The following is a 20,949-nucleotide window of genomic DNA, read 5'->3' on the forward strand; positions in this document are numbered from 1 at the left end:
GCGAACAGAAAGTCCCACCGCTCAGCTTCAGGAGCAGGTCCCCTGGGCGCCAGGGCCACGGCTCGCGGCGCGTCCCGCAGGCTGGGCTCTCGGTCGGCGTCCGGGTTCCAGGGGGCGGCAGAGTCGCCGGCCGGCGGGACTGCGGCCTCGGGGTTCTCGGACGCCTGAGCGGCCCGACCGCGGGGGAGGCCGGCTCCGGCGGGCTCTCTACGGGCGGATGTCCTTCCCCGCTGGCCGCGGTTGGCACTCGGCCCCTCGGTCCCCGTGTCCAAGGCGACCTGCCGGCGGCCGGTCTGCGGATCCTCTCCGTGGCCCGGACCTTTGGCTCCGGGTTTGCCGCTGGCTCACTGAGTGGGGATCCGGATGCTTTTAAGAGAATGGGTAGGGGAGAAGCGTGCTTCTAAAGTACCCAACAGAAGAAACTCTTGAAGTCTTACTACTGTAATTTGACTCGAGCTAAATGATCTCAATGAATAGCTATACCAGAAATGAAAAGAACGGCTGGGGGATGTAGCTCAGTGGTAGAGCGCGCGCTTCGCATGTGTGAGGTCCCGGGTTCAATCCCCGGCATCTCCAAACAGCCAGTATCTTTTTTTTTTTTTTCCCATCTTCATATCCTAGAACGCTATACCCCATTACCTGTACGTACCTTTTGCACTTCTTACATACTCTAGGGCACCCAAGAACAATCCTAAAGGGAGGCGAAAAAACCCAGCGAAGCGCAGCAAAAGAGCCGTTTGATTGCTTCAAGTTAAAGTGAAACGGAAAATTAGCATTGATGCGTTTACGCGCCGTTATTGAACTTACTTTAGGCATCTTGGCTATATACATAAAGAAAGAACCTCTTGTAAAGAGCGCGAGTTGCATCGACCAGGAACCGAACCCGGACCTCTCTGCTAGCAGGTACAAACTCAACCACCAAACCACAATCGCTCTCGGGGCGGAGCTTTTTCCATACTGTACTAGAAGACATTTCTGTGTGAGTAGTTCTTTTCTGTTTCTCTTTATGTGCATATACTGTACTCAGAATTATAGAAAGCAATGGAATTTTAAAGTAAATAATTCTCATAAATTCTTGGGACTCAACATTTACATACATTTGCATTATATTAATGTCTATTATACTTTACGAGGAGATTCCTTCTTCTGAAACTGTCCTTGGTGAAAATGAAAATGAAAATTTTGTGTCTGCGCGCAGGATTGCACAATCACCAAGCCATATCTTGAGATATTTAGATAATTTAGAACCACCACCACCACCATCATTTTTTTTTTTTTTCTTTCATCATCTTAATTATTCAGACTAATACATGATGGAGATTTGGCAGGGATATGGGAGCAGGGAAGGGGAACTTGGGCTCTGATCCCAATTACGAGGATATATTGGAACAATGTGATCTGGACAGGGAAGTTCCCGAAGCCTTGAAGATTCTAGCCAAGTGACCTAAATTCTCTAAGTTGCCCCTTCCTTCGTGAATGACTTGATCTTGGAACCCCTTTCACTGTAAAAGTATGAGTCTGATCTTTTTCCCTTGGTTTCCATGAAAAAAAGAAATTGCAAATGATACACAAAGATGTATGAAAGGGAGAAAGTAAAGTGAAGGAAATGCATTTATGGAAATGAATCTCAATATGATATGGAAAACAAAACCAAAAAAACTGGGACATTCAGGTATCACAGGCCCTTCACCACTGGGAGGGAAATTCTCCACAATCTGCAGGATCTTTGACTAACCAAAGAAGACTTTGGGAAAAATTACGAGAAAATGACAGTTACCACTAACATAGCAGTTACTATGTTCCAGGCCACGTAGGTATATTACATAGGAACTTCAACCCACTTCAACAAATATGGGAACTGAGGCTCTTAACGGCAAGATTTGAACACAAGTAGTATTATCTTTCATGTGCCTGGGCACCATACACTATTCTGCCTAGAACAGAATAATTCACTGTGTATTTCCACCCCAAAATAGTGCATGTAGCTCAGGAAAGTATATATTAAGAATAGTGTACTGGAGTTAGAAGGCAATCAGAAAGGTAGCTGAAATAATGGAAGGATTTCTACATTAGTATTTTTTTAAGGGCTTTTCAGTGTGTGGATAAAGAACAAAATTAGAAGACAAATGCATTACAGAATTGTAAAAACACAAAAGATGTGAAGGAATTAGGGAATGAGGAAATCTAGGCTACATTGTGACTAGGTAACCTGTGAAAGAAAAAGGTCAAATTGTTTCACTTCTGAGAACCTTAGTTCATTCTTCTTTAAAATGAGAACAGAAGGAGATGAATAATTTTAAAATTGCATTCTGAAGAGCTCTAGCATTTCAGAAATGCCTCAGGAACCCTACCTTGGCTGATGGGGACCCACCTCACTAGCCTAGTCTCCTCACTTTCAAATCTCCACATTTGTTTATATACGTCTGATAGTTTACAAGGTTTGAAATAAAAAAAAAAAAGTTTTTAAAAACCCTGATCTAAATGATCTAAGATCCTTCAGAGCTCAGAAATGTTATAAATCTATGGGGTAAAAAAAAAAAAAAAAAAAACTCCAAATATAAAATAATTTAAAAGACCCTCAGAACACTAGAAACACTACCCAAAGATTAAAACAGGTGGAAGGAATCCAAAAGTATGATCTTATATCAGACACTATTAGTAGCCTACGCAATGACCATCTTACTTTATTTCTTGCTGGAAGTCCCAATAATTTGATCTAGCCCAAGAGACAAATGTGGTGGACTAAGCCAGTCATCCCATTTCATTTTCCAAGGATTGATCTAGGGTGGGCTTATAACTGAGTTCCTGCCAATAAAAGAAAAGTACAGTCTGCTGGGGGCTTCTGGGAAAGATGGTACATAATAAGATCTCTTTGCTCTTTCCTTACTGCTTGTAATACTATCCTAGAAGGGTATAATGCTTGGAGCTGCCTCAGCCATTTTGTGACCTGAAGAGAATCTGAGGGTGATCCAGCAGAAAGATAGAAAGAGCCACTACACCGTCCTGGGATTTTTTCTCTCTAGACTTTTGGTTAAAAAAAGAAAGGTTAGGTAATGTAATTAAAGATTTTTACTGTTTAAGCCCCTTTGAGTTACGCATTTTATTAAAAACAGCCACAAGCTGCATTTAATAGGATATGTGTGTACATGTGTATGTGTGCGTGTGTCCAGCAGTCCACCCCATCCCTTTCTAAAAAAAAAAAAAAAACCTCTTGCTGTAGAGTCAATTTTCACTCATAGTGCCCCTATAAGACAGAGCAGAACTGCCCCATAGAGTTTCCAAGGAGTACCTGGTAGATTTGAACTGCCAATCTTTTGGTTAGCAGCCGTAGCAGTTAACCACTACACCACCAGGATTTCTAGAGGTACAAAAAAAACCTTCTATTCTGTGGAGAATCAATACCTCGATATTTGGGTAAGGTTTATTTCTTCCCTTTGTCCCTGTTTCTCTGTCACAATGGTAGGCATGTGAAACAAGCCTAGCCAAATAGTAAGCCAATTTCTCCCTGCCACTGTGCAAATTGGAGATGGGAATGTGACCACAGCAAGAATAGAGTCCTTGCCGGAGCTATAAGAAAAGACCATCTTTCTACTGGGGAGGAAAAATAGAATAAGTATAGAGCTGGGATTCCCAGTGGCCATTTTGTTTGTCCAAAAGAGACAAAGACAGATTCCCTAATATGACATCGAGCACCGAGAAGTAGCCATGCCTGATTAACACAAATCCTGGATTTTGTTTGTTTGTATGAGCCAATTCATTGTCTTTTTTTTTCTTAGGTTAGTTAGTGTTTATATTACTCATATCTGAACAACACAATTCGAGGAACTATTTTACCCAAAAGATAGTAGGTTTAGAGAACTCATTACCCCGAAATGTGATACAGGCTGAAAATATGAAAGGTTAAGAAAACTTTAGAGATCTTCATCAACGATAGAACTACAAAGAGGCAATAAAAACAATGAGAAAAGTTGTACGACACACGTCTAGCTTGTTGGAATATGGTTAATTCTGTAGCAATCAGAAGCCACTGAAGAATTTTTAAGCAAGAGAAGGATCCTAGCATTTGAAGGAAGATTTGACAACAATGTGTCAGAGAAGTAGAAAAAAGAGAAACTGAAGTTAGGGAAATTCATTCAGGAGGTGGTTACAGTCAGAGTCAGGAATACAGTCTAGAGTTGAGAGACAATGAGATCCTGAACCAGGGTGAAAATGCCAGAATGAAAAGGGGTAGAGGTTCAGGGCAAGGCAGAAGGAAGAATAAAAATGAATCTAGGAATCTAGCTTAAGTGACTGGGAGAATAGTGGTGTAGGGAAGTCAGAAGGAGGGGATACTAGAAAGAAGTGAGTGGAGTAAAATGTTCACTTTTAGAAATACTGCCTTTGAGTTGCTTGCTGGTAGGTAGCTAGGGGGAGATGCCTACTAGGCAGTTGAAATCTAGATTTGTAGCTCTAGAGAAGTCAAAGCTACAGAAGTGGATTTGGGAATCCTCTGCAGAGAGGTGAAAGGTAAGAAACTAGAAGTAGAGGAAATTACACAAAGAGAAGGCTGCTAAGGACAAAGCTTTGGAAGGTCTACCTTAGGGATTGGGAGGAAGTAGAGGAGCCTATGAAGGTGGAGAAGCAGCAGAGTGGCATGTCATGAAATCTGTGGTGACATGACTTTTTAGCCAGCCAAAGCCTGGCTCTTTGGCTAATTCTGAGTCACATCATGACAAATATGTGTATTATTGTGTTTCACAGATATACTCTTTATTAATCCTGTTTTACATCGAAGATGATGTGGCAGGCAGTGATTTCTCTGTCTGTGTGGTCAAGCATGAAAAGATCAAAGGATAACCAACAGTGCCTTCTGTGTGGTACATACTCACACTTTCCCTAGTCTGCTGTGTTCCCGTGCTCTGACAAGCCGCCCCCGTTGATGTTGGCAGAGAGGTAGAAAGCATGGGAGTGCCGTGAAATGTTATACAATGGTTTCTCTTAGGCAATCCTGGTCACTGTGACACCCCAATTGGACAGGCAGGGACTTGTGAAGTTGCATCTTATCACCTCAGAGCATTTGCTCAGGAATCAAGTCCTGGTTGATGTTGGCTCATCATGAAAATGTGACCAGGTTTATGTCATCTGAAGAAAGTAAACCATTAAGATACAGAAATAGTTCCTATAACACATAGCCACCAAGGCAATGCCTTTTTTTTTTTTTTTTTTACTTGTGAGTGATTGTATTGATTTAATACACAGAGCTTATTTCTGTCCCAGGTTACAAACTAGCCCTGGGGAAATGGTAGAACCAGTCATTTGGATTGCCCTTTACTGGCTGGGAATTAAATCATTACTTATTCCATTTCAGAATCACAAGTAGTACCCCAAGGCCTAGTTTCCTAAGGATTAAAATCAAGCCATGAAAATGAAGAATCCAGATGTAATTCTCAGATGCATGCAGATGTTGAGAACGCAGCAAATTTTCCTGGAAAGCTGTCACTGCAAAATCAGCTGCTCCGAATATGCTTGCTCATTCGTAGTCCTCCAGCATGTTCAGTTAGTCAGCAAGCCTGAAATGGCATTGAATCCTGCTCTTCCTCCTGATGCCCATGGCACCTACCTATGCATGCCCTTGTCAGCTCTCGCCCTAGGCTACCTGGGAGACCTCTTAGATTTCTTTGCCCATCCACATGCTGCTACCAGGTGAAATTCCTCCCTCCCTCTGATCTCCCTCCTTCCCTTCTTCCTTCTCCTTTCTCCCTGCATTTTTTTCTTAATTTTTGAAAATTCAATCATTCTTTTATTGCTGGTTCAAAAATTGAATTAGTTCCAATCCATACAGATTCCTCAGGGCAGAGAAATGTGGATGTGACTCTTTGTCTTGCTCTTGATACCTACCTCTGTGTGCACAATTTATTCAAATACTCTTCAGCTGCCCCACTTAACCACCCACTGTCTGTTGGCAAAAATGGCTTTCCCCTCTCTTGGTAAGTTCCCTAACTTCTTCCTAAGTCATTTGGTCTTCAAATGTCTATCTATTTATATATAAGTAATCTATACATATGGCGGGGGCCTGGTGGTATAGTGGTTAAGAGTTCAGCTGTTAACCAAAAGGTTGGCAGTTCGAATCCACCAGCTGCTCCCTGGACACCCTCTAGGGTAGTTCTACTCTGTCTCATAGGATTGCTATGAGTCAGAATCGACTTGACGGCTATGGATTTTTTTTTTTTTTTAATACATATAGTGCAAAATTCAAAAGGTACAAGAGAGTAGGCTTTTAAAACAATGTATTCATCCCACCCCACCTCAGTTCCTCGGCTCCATTTCTTAGAGGCAACCATTGTTATCGGTTTCTTGTGTTTCTCTCTACAGTTATTATATGTGGATACAAATATTGCATTTTATTATTAAACACGAATGATACGTACTATACACACTATTGTGCTCATTCCCTCCTCCCTCCCTCCCCCCAGAAAATGCATCTTGGAAATGTTTCTTTCTCAGTACACATAGAGCTGCGTCCTTCTTTTTAAAAGCTCTGTGTTCGTTTTTAACTGTCCTTTATTGGCTAGGAATTAAAACATTACTTATTCCATCTCACGATCATAAGAAATGCCCTTTCCTAAGGATTAGAATCAAGGCATGGAAGTGAAGGATCCCGCTACCATTCCAAGATATATGAAGATGGTGAGAAAGCCCATTTTATGGATGTACCACAATCACTTTGACCAGTTCTGTATCAGGGGACGTTTAGGTTATTTTTCATCTTTTACTAATAACAACGACGCTGTAGTAAATATCCCCCAGCAAAGGCCCTTTTGCTCATGTGTGAGAATGTCTGCAGTTTAAACTCCTACAAGTGAAATTGTTAAGTCAAAGGGTAAATGCATTTTAAATTTTGATACATATTGCAGAATTAAGGTGCCCTGGTGGCTCAGTGGTTAAAGCACTTGGCTACTAACCAAAAGGTCATTGGTTTGAATCCACCAACCACTCTGTTGGAAAAAGATGTGTCAGTCTGCTTCCATAAAGATTTACATCCTTGGAAACCCTATGGGAAGTTCTACTCTGTCCTGTAGGGTTGCTATGAGTCAGAATCAACTTGATGGCAATGGGCTGCAGAATTACTCCCACAGAGGTAAAATTTTATTTAAACGTTGCTTTCATTGTCTTACTGTTTTGCCTGCAAACCTCAGTGGATCCTAATTCCAACCATGTTGTGTAAACTTTTCTGCTGGATTCAGGGCCAGCTTCTTGGGCATGTGACATGTACAGTCACACAGGGCCTCATTCTTGGAAGAACTCTGCCCTTGGATTAATGCTCTGCTGTACTGTTAGTCTTAGTCTTTGAACAAGGTGCTTTGTGTTTTCACCTTGCACTGGGTCCTGCAAATTATGCAGCCAGTCCTGACCAGATTCACCAGGTTCCCCAAGCCCCAGCCCCATTTTACCTTTTGCAGTTGTACATTCTTGCTACTCTTGGCCATGATCGAGTTGTGCACAAAACACAGCATCCTCATTCCTCACAATGATGGCTTTGTTCAAATTGCTTCCTCCACTTCGCACTATTTTTCTTCTCCACCCTGCATCATTTATAGGGTAGTTTCAGCTTTACCTCCCTCTGGGGAACCGTACTCAACTCTTGCAGTTATCTTTTATTTCCTTTTGTTCTGTCTGACTCCAAAGCTCTATGTCTTCCACCGTACCCTTTTCTGGTATTCAGTTCTGATTCTGCCCCTAAAATCCCTTTAATATTCATTGAGTTATTTACCCTCTCTGAGCCTCAGTTGCCTTGAGTGTAAAATGAAGGCGGTGTTCCAGATCACGGAGGTCTTTCTTAGCACTAATAACCTCTGAACTATTTATATGACGAGTGAGGTTGTAGGAAAAATATGCAAGTTTGGGTAAGTGAGACAAATGGGTGGTTTCTAAGAGAAGGCTTAATAAGGCAAAAGGGAAGATGTTAATAGATTTTGATGGAGAAGACATAGTAATCAGGAAATTTTTAGGAAGTTACTAGGTAAATTCAAGTTTTCAAAAAGTAACTATCCCTTTACAGCTGTTAGGCTATCCCAGTCTCATTGCTGTCCAGTCAGTTCTGACTCATAGTGACTCTATATGACAGAGTAGAACTGCCCCATAGGGTTTCCAAGGCTGTAATCTTTAAGGGGGAAGCAGACTGCCACATCTTTCTTCCCTGAAGCAGCTGGTGGGTTTGAACCACCAACCTTTCGGTTAGCAGTCAAGTGCTCAACCATGGAGCCACCAGGGCTGCTTTATTAGGCTACGGGGAATTAAAAGGTAGCCAATGCCAAGTGTGTGGGCAGGGATGTGGGGACACATGACTCTCATGGACTATTAGTGGGCCTGTGAATGGGTACAGCCATTGGGGAGAGCAGCTGGCACCACTTGAGAAAATTAGCTTTACGTGTATACCATGACATGTAAACTATTTCCATTTGGGTGTTTATTGCAAATCAATGATTATGTCTCTCAATAAAGGAACATATAAACAATGTTCATTGCAGTGTTACTTGTGGAAGCAATCTGAGCATCCATAGGGAGAGTGGACGGGTGAATTGTGATGGTGCACACCATGGACTTGTATGCAGCATATAGTAGGATCAGATTAGATGTTACATAGAGTAATATGGGTGCTTTCAAAAACATGGTTCCTAGTGAAAAAAGTAAGCTACAAAATGAGATTATATAACAATCCATTTACACAAATCTAAAATTATACTCATAAAATTATACATTTTTCAAGGTCACATATAAATAAGGAGGTGTATGTTGAACATAATGTAATGATGGTTTTGGGGGAGGCAAAGGGATGGGGCAGCCATATGGAAATAAAAATGAATAAAGAAGCAAAACAACAGAAGGGCTGTGGTCCAATGATGCTGCTGTGTCAGGAGCAAAGGAAAACGATGAACTCAACTCCAGGCAAGTGATTCCCCCCAACTAAAAAAGTGCAAACAGCACAGAAAGGTATAAAATCAAAAGTATAATTCTCCTTCTAGTATTCTTCTCTTCCCCATTTCCCAGACCCTGTTCCTCACGTTATCAGCCATTAATAGTCTCTGGTTCAACCTTTATCTATCTACATATCCGTATTAAACCTATTGCTATCGAGTCTATTCCAACTCATAGCAACCCCGTAGGGCAGAGTAGAACTGCCCCACAGGGTTTCCAAGGAGTGCTTGGTGGATTTGAACTGCTGACCTTTTGGTTAGCAGCCATAGCTCTTTAACCACTATGCCACCAGGGTTTCCATATATCCATATTAGCGTAGGCAAATTTGCCTTTTGTATAATAATGGCAGAGTATTCCACAGTATGGACCCACAGTATGGACATAGCATAATTTAACCCATCATCTATCCTTGGACCTTGCTTACTGGAATTTTTTTTTCTTATTTCTTTCTAAAAATATTTATATATTAACAAATGCCATTTATATTCGCTTTGAGCTTCTGCAATATTTCTAGTCCCTATCAATGTTTAGAGGCCTAGTGGTGCGGTAGTTGAAAGATTACAGTCTTGGAAACAGTATGGGGCAGTTCTACTCTGTCCTATAGGGTCACTGTGAGTTAGAATTGACTTGATGGCAACGGATTGTCAATGTTTAGCTCTTCAATATTTACTACTTATACATACCCAAAAATCCCAGTGCTGTCGAGTTGATTCCGACTCATAGCAGCCCTATAGGACAGAATAGAACTGCCCCATAGAGTTTCCAAGGAGCGCCTGGCAGATTCGAATTGCCGACCTTTTGGTTAGCAGCCATAGCACTTAACTACTAAGCCACCAGGGTTTCCACTTATATATATATTTAGCTGTTAGTCATACCTCCCTAATACATTGTATTTGTGGTCAGAGAAAGAGAAACTTTCAAACAGTTGTTTATTTGCTTGCTTGCTTTTCAGTAGTGCCTAACGCAACGTTGGGTATAAAGCCTGTGTTCACACACTCTGGCTGACATTAAGAATTTAATATGCAAGGTAACCTATCAAAAATAATCCATCATATACATATATCCTTTTTTTTTTTTAGAAAATCCAAACTAAGATCTGAAAATATTTAAGATATCTCTATCTTTCTCTCTCTTTTGCTTTCTTTTCTTCTCATCTCCTGGACTGACAGCACTGAGCATGCCACGTTCAAACATTGTAAAATTAATCCAAAATATAACAGAAAATATATATCCTTTGTTATAATTTATTTATCAGACTATTAGGAAGAAGAAACTTACCATTAGGATAATACGGTCTTAAATTTTTGATTTGGCAGACACCAATATATATTCTTAATAACATTGACTTCATATTTAACTTAATCCTGCCTTATCAGTTCTTACAATTTAAGTAACAGAAACCTAGATCCAATAGTATTCTGATACCAAAAGTTAAGGAACTATTCAATATGAGTAGTTAGGAAAGAGAACTAAATTCCAGAAACAAACTTCCAAAAGTAACATCCTGGTCACCAGAGACATAATTTCAAGAAGCTTAGTAAAAACATTTAAGAATGTACTAGTTCCTAAATGACTTACTGTGTAAGTTTTCCTTCCCAGGAAAGCTCGGAGATAATAAAATAATTGACAACCACTTTAAAAAATATACAGTGTTTTACTTTGGACTGGTTTCTAGAATAATTTCTAATCTAAATGTTCTGCCTTTGTGACAGTTTTAGGCATTATGTATAATTATGTTAATAACGCGTAGCAGATAAAAGCTTAACACAAAATAAGAAGGACACAAAACTTTAGGAAGAAAATGCAATTTTTTTTTTCACTTTCAGTCATGTACATTCATTTTCAATTATGTAAGTATCATTGCAAAATCTATACATTTGTTTTTTGTTAAGTACTTTGTTAATTAAAACCTTAGCTTTGTGAATTTTCTGATTTGCTCTTAAATGTAATGTATGTATATATTCATTTATAAATGTAATCCAACTTCCCACCAAAAGAAAAAACCACCAAACACTGGAAGAGAAAACCTATAGAGGCTGCAGGAACAAAGCAGATGCAAGTTAGACATTTTTGAGTATATATTTTTATATTACTTTGGCTTTTGAACCATTTAAATCTTTGGATAATAAAATTAAAAATTTTGAAGAAAGCAAACCCTAAAAGCTGAGTGTAAGTAGAAACTAAGAAGCCTAACTGTACAGTAAAACATAACCACACACACATGAAAGAATTAATCAAGTAGCAATAATACTCTGACTATATAGATATTTGAATTTTACCTGGTAGCTAAGTCATTAATATTGATATTGGCATATTGATCCTGAAACTATATCATGTGTATTTTGGGATAAAGTAAATTAGTAAATATATTGATGTTTTGGGTACTAATATTCTTGTCCAAGAAGGAGATTAAAAAAAAAAAAATAGAGTGGGAAAATTATGCAGGAGAATCCTGTGTTAGCTGAGTTTTGAAATGGAGGTTATCACTATAAAATCATGATTACAAATATATTTCTTCCTTAGTTTTGTCCACTGAAAGGATCCAGAAGCCATGATACCCCAGTAGGCAATGAGCGTACCTCACAGCTAGATCTTGGTTTCTAAGTACCATTGCACCCTAAGAGGAACCAGGTGGCCACAGACAAATTCCAGGTGTGGGACAGAAAAAGTACAAGGTGAGCCTGGAACATCTTGTTGTGCCAGAAAACAAGGAAATGTTCAAAGATTAATAAGCATATGTTGAAAGGATATGGTATCAGGCTTGACATAGCTCCCACTGGACATATTTGAGATAATATGAACATCAAAGATGATAATGATGATAATGGATTATAACATGTTAAATAAAAACAGAATCTATCAGTCCATGTTGTTGTTGTTAGCTGCCTTCAAGTAGATTCCGATTCAGGGTAACTGCACATGTTCAGAGTAGAATTGCTCCATAGGGTTTTCAAGGTTGTGATATTTCGGAAGCAGATGGCCAAGCCTGTCTCCCGGTAGGCGTCCCTGGGTAGGTTCAGCTAGTAGTCGAGTGCTTGACTGTTTACATCACCCAGGAACTCCTTCTCAATTCATTATGACACTTAAGGAAAGAAAAAAGAGAAAAGGGCAGGGAGATGGGGAATGAAACTGTTTTTTGTAGAAGAACGTCAGCTAACAAATGAAAAAAGGGAAGATAGTGTTAGAAAAATACTAATTTTGCAATTGGTGGCAATGGAACGATTGATTCAGGCAAAGTTCATTAACTGATGCTGAAACCACTTGGTAAAAGGGTGTTCAGAAGCAGGATATCCACAGCACCTCAAACTATTACCCTGCAGACCTGAGGTTAATTATAAAGGGGAAAATGCATCTTTACAACGGGATTTAGCAGAACCTACCTTAGCCAAATGATTAAACTAAGCATCATCAATAATGGGACAAACTGATATTTTATGTCTCCTACTGAGGTTTTTTTGAGTGTGTGTGTGTGTTTTTTATTGGGTACGAGAGGACATAAACAAGATTGCCTGTGTAGTGTGCATGGCAAAATGTTTAACCCGAATCTAACCGTGAGGAAACAATCAGACAAATTCAGATTGTGGGGCATTTTACAACTACCCTGGACTCTTCAAACATATCAAAGTCAGGAAAGATTGAAAAGTAAAAGGCAAAGGAGGGGCTGTTATAGATTAATCAGACTAAAGGGACATGACAACCAAAAGCAGTGTATCATCTTTGATTAGACCCTTGATAAAAAACAAAAAGCTATAAAGAACATTTTTAGGCAATTGAGGAAATTTAAATATTATTCTATCAGTGTTCAATTTCTCAGATGTGCTAATGGTATTGTGGTTCTGTAGGACAATATATACTGTTAGTAGGAGGTAAGTGCTAGAGATGTATTTAGGGATAAAGTGTCATAATATCTGCAATTCACTTACAAACGTTTCAGGGGGAGACATATATATATAGTTTATAATATATATACATGTATATAGTATCCATATGTGTGTCAAAAGAGAACGCACCAGTTTAGCAAAATATTAACAATTGGTGAAGCCAGGTTAAAAGGTATGTACGTATTTATTACATTATTCTTTCAACTGTTCTTGAAATTTTTCAAAATTAAAAGTTTAGGGGGAGAAAAGAATGCTATCCCCACTTGCCCTTATATACACCGGACTCGGTAATTTGCAAAGTCTTCCCGAAATTTTCATATGTGCTTAAAAACAAATCTAGAGAACCATCGTTCAGAATTCTTCAGGCACTGCTGCCACTTCTGCTAAGTGTTACCACGCATCCTCAAATTCAGTGTAATGCTTGAGCCCAGTGTTACAGCCACTGTGTCAGTCATCTCATTGAGAGTCTTCTCTTTTTCGCTGACCCTGCACTTTACCAAGCATGATGTTCTTCTCTGGGGACGGGCCCCTCCTGAGAGCGTGTCCAAAGTATGTGAAACGACATCTCGTCATCCTCAATTCTAAGGAGCATTCTGGCAGACTTGTTTGTTCTTTTGGCAGTCCATGGTATATTCGATATTGTTCGCCAATACCACAACTCAAAGGCATCAGTTCTTCTTTGGTCTTTCTTATCCTTTGTCCAGCTTTCACATGTATATGAAGTGATTCAAAGCACCATGGCTTGGGTCAATGATGTCTTTGCTTTTTAACGCTTTAAACCAGTCTTTTGCAGCAGATTTGCCCAATACAATGCATCGTTTGATTTACTGACTGCTACTTCCATGGTGTTAATTGTGGATCCAAGCAAAATGAAATCCTTGACAACTTCAATCTTTTCTCCATTTATCAAGATGTTGTTTATTGGTCTAGTTGTGAGAATTTTTGTTTTCTTTATGTTGAGGTACAATCCATACTGAAGGCTTTAGTCTTTGACTTTCATTAAAAAAAAAATCATGTGACTCACTTTATTGCAGTGGTCTGAAACCAAACCTACAATATCTCTGAAGTATGCCTGTGGATCATGAAGATGTTCAAACCAACCTACCCCGGGCCCAACCTACTAGTCCTGATACTCCGTAGAGTCTCTACCTCCCAAATTCTGGCTCTTTTTTTGTGTATTCTGTTCTCTTTCTTTCCTTGTGGCCCCCAGACTTGCTCTTAGCCTTCTGTTGGAAGTGATACCCAACTTTGCTTGCTTCCTAGTATTCCCTCTTTTGTACATTTATTTCCTTTAACCCAATGCTCCTTAACACTCAATTTTTAAGGCCCTGTGATGCACACCATTGGTCTTGAGTAGAGCTGAGGCAATATTTTATATATCTTTGTACCTCTTCAGCATCTTGCCCAGAGTTAATTCTCCATAAGAATGTGCTAATATAATGGATAAATCCATTTTATGAGTTGTCCGTAAGTGTCTTGAGCCTTTGGCCTGCAGGATATAAGTCATTCTAACAGTAAAGATGTGGCCAGTAAGACCTTAATGGAAAGGTATTCTATTAATATCTTAATAGAAACTTCCAGAATTTAACTGTGGTTGAATGTTAAGAACCATTAACACATTTGTCTTTATTTTTTATTTACGCTCATTACTCATGACTTTGCAATGTGTCGTATCACAAAGTCATATACCATTTGGCTTTGTTTCCTTAACATTCATGACCACCTTATCTCGAGTGTACTCTTAAAAGGTTAATACCGCTATTAGTAACTTGGAGACCTCTTTACTCTTCCACTTCTTTCCTCTATTATATATATATAATATTTACTTAAAAGGGACATTGTACTGGTGAAAGGAATATTCCATTTGGTCAATTAACTGCATGTCTAACGTGGATATTTTATTTCCAATTTAATGTGTTTTTTCCACCTCTACCACTAAATCTATTTAAGGAAAGAAAAATGTCTTCATTGGTGAAGATAAATAAAGCTACATACAGTAGTTATAAGAAAATAGTTTTGATTCAAACTGAACTGACAGTAAAATAAATGCCATAAACTAGAATATTTCAGTGAACAGATGAGGAAACCAGGGCTTATGTAATATGCTTAAGGTTCCTCAGAAGGAAAGTAGAGGGTTGGGATTCTGACTCGAAAGCTTGTAGTCTTGACTACTGGTCTATGTGATGTAACAGATTTATTCTGTACTTGATTTACACAATTTTCCAGTCATGTTAAATTCTGTATATTAAACAATGCAGAAATAGCATTTGCAGCAGTATTTCCTTTAGCACTAAGTAGCTGAAGATAATAAACTAATAAGATATCTTCTACCATGACTTTAATCCTGAAGTTGTTCTTCAGAAGGACAAGGAATTCCAAGTACAATTTCCATATTCTAAGACCCTATATTATAGAATCAACATATATTGTATAGAATTTAAAAATGTCTGAATCATTGATGAGAATTCTTTCTACAGAATCCTTCATGAACTTTAGGAAAAAGCCAAGTCCACTCAGGTACTAAGTGTAGTTTCATTGATTATTTTACCATTCTGAGTGAAAGTGCTTGCTCAAGTCAGTTGAGAATACTGGTAACCACCCAAGGCCTCTACTAGCAATACTGAGTAATTAAGAGGCAGGCTTTACCAGTCGGCCTCAGAAAGTACCAGTGGACAACTGGTATAATGGCTAAGAATTTAGAGTCAGGCTGTCAAGGCCTGAGTCCTATCTCTATCTCTTGTTAGCTCTGTGACCTTGGGAAAGACATTTAACCTCTCTGTGCCTCAGTTTTCTCTTTGGATGAATGGACGTAAAATTGTATTTACCTCACAGAGTTGTGTGAGAATATCAAACTCACAATGTCTGGTACATAATAAGCTTAGTTCAAAAATGTTAGCTATTAATAAAACTAAGGATTCCCAGGTTGGTGCAAATGGTTAAGTGCTCGGAAGACAGGCCTGGCAATCTGCTTCCAAAAGCTCACAGCCTTGAAAACCCTATAGAGCAGTTCTATTTTGCACATATGGGGTCATCACGAGTTGGAATCAACTCGAAAGGCAACTAATAACATTAATAAAAGTAAATGAGGAAAAATATTGTAAATCCTGCTTTAAACCAGTGTAAAGATGAGGAATATGGTTATAAGGACAAGTAAGCATAAAACTGAGAAAAGAAACTACATAGTAGCCAAAATATATTTGCCCTGAAATTTGCAAAAATAGCAGTTCTTCATTTCATCAGTATTTCTTAATCTTTGCTTATTCATTTTAGGGTCATCTTGGCAATGGTGATGGTAGAGTAATAATCATAATGGTCCCTTATATTTATAGCATACTGATGGTCACAAAGTACTTTCACAGCTCGTTTGCTTCACAACGGTGGCTTGTGATAGGTTAACATTTCCCTATTTTGCAAGTAAAGAAACTGAGGCTTAGAAAAATAAAGGTAATATTTTTAAGTGGCAGAAGTGGGACTCAAACACAGTTTTTTTTCTTTCTAAATTCTTTAATCCTTTTCCAAAGGAGTGTGGAGAATGTGGGTAAAGAGATTTATATGTTCAGCACAATTAATGAAACCGCAGAAAGTATTCAACTGAATTTAATTTGCCTCAAAAATTGAGTCACTTCTGCTTAAATAATTTGCAATGTTATATTAAAAAGAGTTGATGCAAATGCACAAATCACTTGGGGACTAAGTTTGATTATGATGCTTATAATTGAAGGATAGGCTTTGATGTCATTTGCACTTTACTTGCATTTTTAAAATTGTAATATAAACACAAAAAACATGTCATTATCTATTCTCATTTTAGTGTTCTAATGCTTTCAGAATTGATGTCTTAAAGCAGACTAATAGTTGTTGAACATAAATTATGTACAATTTACTACCTAGCTGTGTTTCTTATTCTTCAAATTTTATATAAGCTGAAAGTTAAACCTAACATTTCTGTAATAATTGATGCTGAAGCATGAAGAGGGAGAATCAATGCGAGGTCAAACATTCACATTAAAATTTAAAGAATAGGCCTATTACCTGAAAGTATTCATAATGCTTCTTACAGATACATCTAAATGTGTTTCTACCTTAAGAAATATGTGGGTCCTGAATAGCTTAGATATTCATATGCTTTATGGAAAAGGTGCCAACCAAATGGTCTCGAGTTACTTTCTAGCTCTGCATCTCTGTGACATTTCAGTGGCTTTAACAGATCATATGACTGGTGAACTTTATTAAAAAAAGAAATCAACTTTTAACATTCAAAGTGGTTGAGTTCTAAAATATTTTTGCAAAGGTCATTTAATACTACCCTTACTTTAAAGAGTGCTTACTCTTTAAATGATTATGATTTCAATGCCGTTTACATTAAAACATTGAGGAATGTCATATTCCATATGTATTCTTAATAACAATGGCAGTCCTATAAGGGATGAATAGATCTTTAACATATGTAATATATGTTGTTAAATAAAAGATATCACATAATATCTAACTAGTTCACAAATTTATATGATGATGAGTTAAACAATGTGCTCCTATTTCCTCTGTCTTTTAGTCAATATGACAACATGTGCAAGAATAGTACAAGAAGTGAGTCTAATCCAAACACTTTTCTTTTCATTAATTAGTCACCCATTAAATATGTATTGAGGGATTTTACATGCTAGACATTCTTCTAGCCACTGAGGATACATCAATGAACAAAACAGACAAAAATTCTTGTTTTCTTGGTACTAGCATTGTCATATAGGGAGATCCATAATAGACACAATAAATGAGACAAAAAGGATAGTAGAGATGATTCTTGGAAGATGGTAGAGTAAACAGACCATTGTTTGGACCCTCCTTCACAAATATAACAAGGAAACAGTACTCGACTTTGAGAGACTCTGAATCAGGGAGCAGAGGAAAACAGCGGGGAACTGCCAACAAGCAAGAATCAACAAATCAACAACGAGTCACATGTGGTAGAAAAATTGCTTCTCCCACCATCTTTGCTCCTCCCCCTAGCCACACGGGCTGATGCTGTGAGCTGGGAAAGTGACCCCAGAAAAGGAGCCTACTTCCCTAACCACCACAGCCTCTGCTTGCACAAAGAGATAGGTCCCAAGTTCTGCTCTAAAATCAACAAGGCACATCTCCCTGGGAGTCCATTCAGAGTGTGCCAACACCTCCCTCACCCAGACACTGCCAGTTGCAAACCTACTGTGAATAAAGGCCTGTGCAGTGGAGCCTGCTCTCGTAGTCAATGCTCTACCTGCCTCCCTGTGCACCCCATAGCTCAGGCCTCTGAAACCAACAGGACAGACCTCCCAAGGAGTCACGTCATGTCTGTCTGATTTCCCTTTCAGTCAGCTGAGGGTGCTGTGTGCTAGGAAGCAGGCAACTTTAGTGGAGGCTAAACCACAGCCAACATACTATGGAGGGGAGGGGCTCTGATAGCAACAAGGCAGACCTCCCTGAGGGTCTGTTTGGAGCATGATTATCCTTCCCCCATCCAGACACTATCACCTACAAGCTGGCTATGAATTGCTGCAGAAGATGCTTGCAGTGGAGTCAGCTCCCATAGTAACACTCTACCTGCCTTCCTGCATACACCATAGCTCTGGTCTCTGAAACAAAAAAGACAAATCTCCCTGGGAGTCAGTTAGAGTTAGCCTGCCCTGACTTCCAGTTGGTACTGAGGGCTGCTGACTGAGGCAGCTGTGTGCTAGGATGCAGAAGTCTTGAGTAGAAGTTACACTCACAGCCAGCATACTACATGGGGTGCTCTGATAGCAATAAAGAAGACCTCCTCGGGGGTCTATTCAAAGTTTCAACCCCTCCCCTGACTGATAATTTTTGGCTGCTGGACTGATATGAATTCCTATAGAAGGTTTCCTACAGTGGAATCAGGAGGTAGGTCACCTGTGTGGAAATTGTTCCCCCAACCACGACAGGGCTACTGGGGCTTTGAAACCAACAGCGCAGATCTCTCAGAGATCCTGAAAAGTGCCACCTCTTCTCCTGAAACAAAGGAAACTCTGCTTATGCTTCCTCTGAATCCCAGCTCAGATATAAGCAACCCCCACAAAGCAGAGAAAGAAACCTCAGGTAAAACTGGAGAGCAACACCCAGCCTCAAAGGGGGCTTGCTGGGTGTGTTTGCTGACTAAAAATGTGATTGCAGAAACAGAGAAGGGAAAGGAGTAATAACCAGAAAAAGATTGGTAGACAGATTGACTAGTACAAGATATCTTGGCTGAGTAGCCGTGGCCACTGGCAGACAGACTGACCACAGCGTGTTCTCTGGTGTGTATGAGAGACTGAAAGTTAAAAACTAAGATCTGGAACTTTCAAATCCTAATTAAACCAGGGAGGGAGAAGGATCTATCAAAGAGAGGGAGAGGAAATGGTAAGCAAAGGCCAAAGGCTCCACTTGCCTAAGAGTTTTTTTCCAAAAAGTAGTATGGGAAAAAACACTGAATACTGGCAAAAATTGAGAAAGTGAACACCCTCAAAAAGTTCAATGCCCCAAATAAAAAATCACAAGAGACATAAAGAACAGAGAAATAATGGCCCATTCAAATGGGCATGACAAACGGAGTGAAAGCACATCTAGGGATCACCAAATAATTAAAAAAATGGAAGAATATAATACAACAACATTAAATGTAATTAAAAGGAAAGGAAAAACATAGACAAAAAGCTGAAAGAAATAAGGGAAACATGCAAGAACAAAATGAAGATCTAAAAAAAGAGAGATATTGCAGCTGAAAGGGACAATAGCTGAAATAAGAAACACAATAGAAGGATTTAACCAGGCAGAAGAAAGAAAACAGCAAAAGTTAAAATTACAGACACTGAAGAGCAACAAGAATGGAGGTTCAAGAAGTCTGAGCACAGTTTAGTGGAATTATGGGACAACAAGAGACCTAATATATGCATCATGGGAATTTCAGAAGGAGTTGAGAGAGCAAAAGGGACAGAAAAAAATATTTGAAGAAATAATGACAGAAAACTTTCCCAAAATAGCAAAAGACATGAATCTACAAATCCAAGAAGCTCAAAGAATCCCAAGCAGAATAAACCCAAAGAGATCTACACCAAGACACATCATAGTTAGGTTCTCAAAAAGTAAAGATACAGAAAGAGTCCTGAAAGGCGTGAGAGAGAAGCAAATAATCACATACAAAGAATTCCCTATAAGATTAAGTGCAGATTTCTCCTCAGAAACATTGGAGGCCAGAAGACAATGGGATAATTAAAGTGCTGAAAGAAAAAAAAAAATCTGTCAACCAAGAACACTATATCCAGTGAAACTATCCTTCAAGAATGAGAGTGAAATTAAAACATTCCCAGAGAAACATAAGCTGAAAGAGTTCATATCCACCAAACTGCCCCTACAAAAAATACTAATGTGAATTCTGTATATGGAAGAGAAAATACTTTAGAAAGTAATTCAAAGCTATACATAAAAAGAAAGATCCCTAGTAAAGGGAAATGCATGGGCAACTATAATGGCTAGTAACAAGGTATTCATGCTTGATAATTCTAAATATTTTGTCCTTCATTTTTATTTTATAACAAATATACAAAAAGCAAGGATAAAATTGTGTTACAGGGCACACGAAATATAAAGAATTAGTGATAACAACAACAAAAAGAGAGGGCAAGGAGAAATGGCATAGATACAAACTTTCTTGTATGTTACTGAAGTTAAGCTGGTACCAACTTACCCTAAAACCAAAAAACAAACAAAAAATAAAACCCGTTGCTACTGAGTCAATTCTGACTCATAGTGGCCCTACAGGACAGGGTAGAACTGCCTTATAGGGTTTCCAAGGAGCAGCTGATGGATTTGAACTGACAAACTTTTGACTGAGCAGCTGTAGCTCTTAACCACTGTGCCACCAGGGGTCCAAAAGAAAATCCATTGCCATTGAGTCAATTCTGACTTATAGTGACCCCATAAGACAGAGTAGAATTGCCCCCAAAGAGTTTCCAAGGAGTGGCTGGTAGATTCAAACTGTCAACCTTTTTGGTTAGCAGCCAAGCTTTTAGCCACTTATAAACACAAGTGTTTATAAGTTGTTATAAGTAATACTCATGGTACCTACTAAGAAAATATGTTTAAA

General features: G+C 38.9%; 1 non-coding gene across 1 annotated transcript; it reads left to right on the plus strand.

Moving 5' to 3' along the window:
* The first annotated feature begins 504 nt into the window (after window positions 1-504).
* On the plus strand, window positions 505-576 carry TRNAA-CGC (transfer RNA alanine (anticodon CGC)). Its single transcript has one exon. It is a non-coding gene; the product is annotated as a tRNA-Ala (tRNA).
* Window positions 577-20,949: the final 20,373 nt, after the last annotated feature.

Source organism: Elephas maximus, chromosome 6 (genome assembly GCF_024166365.1).
Source record: "Elephas maximus indicus isolate mEleMax1 chromosome 6, mEleMax1 primary haplotype, whole genome shotgun sequence".
NCBI lineage: Eukaryota > Metazoa > Chordata > Mammalia > Proboscidea > Elephantidae > Elephas > Elephas maximus.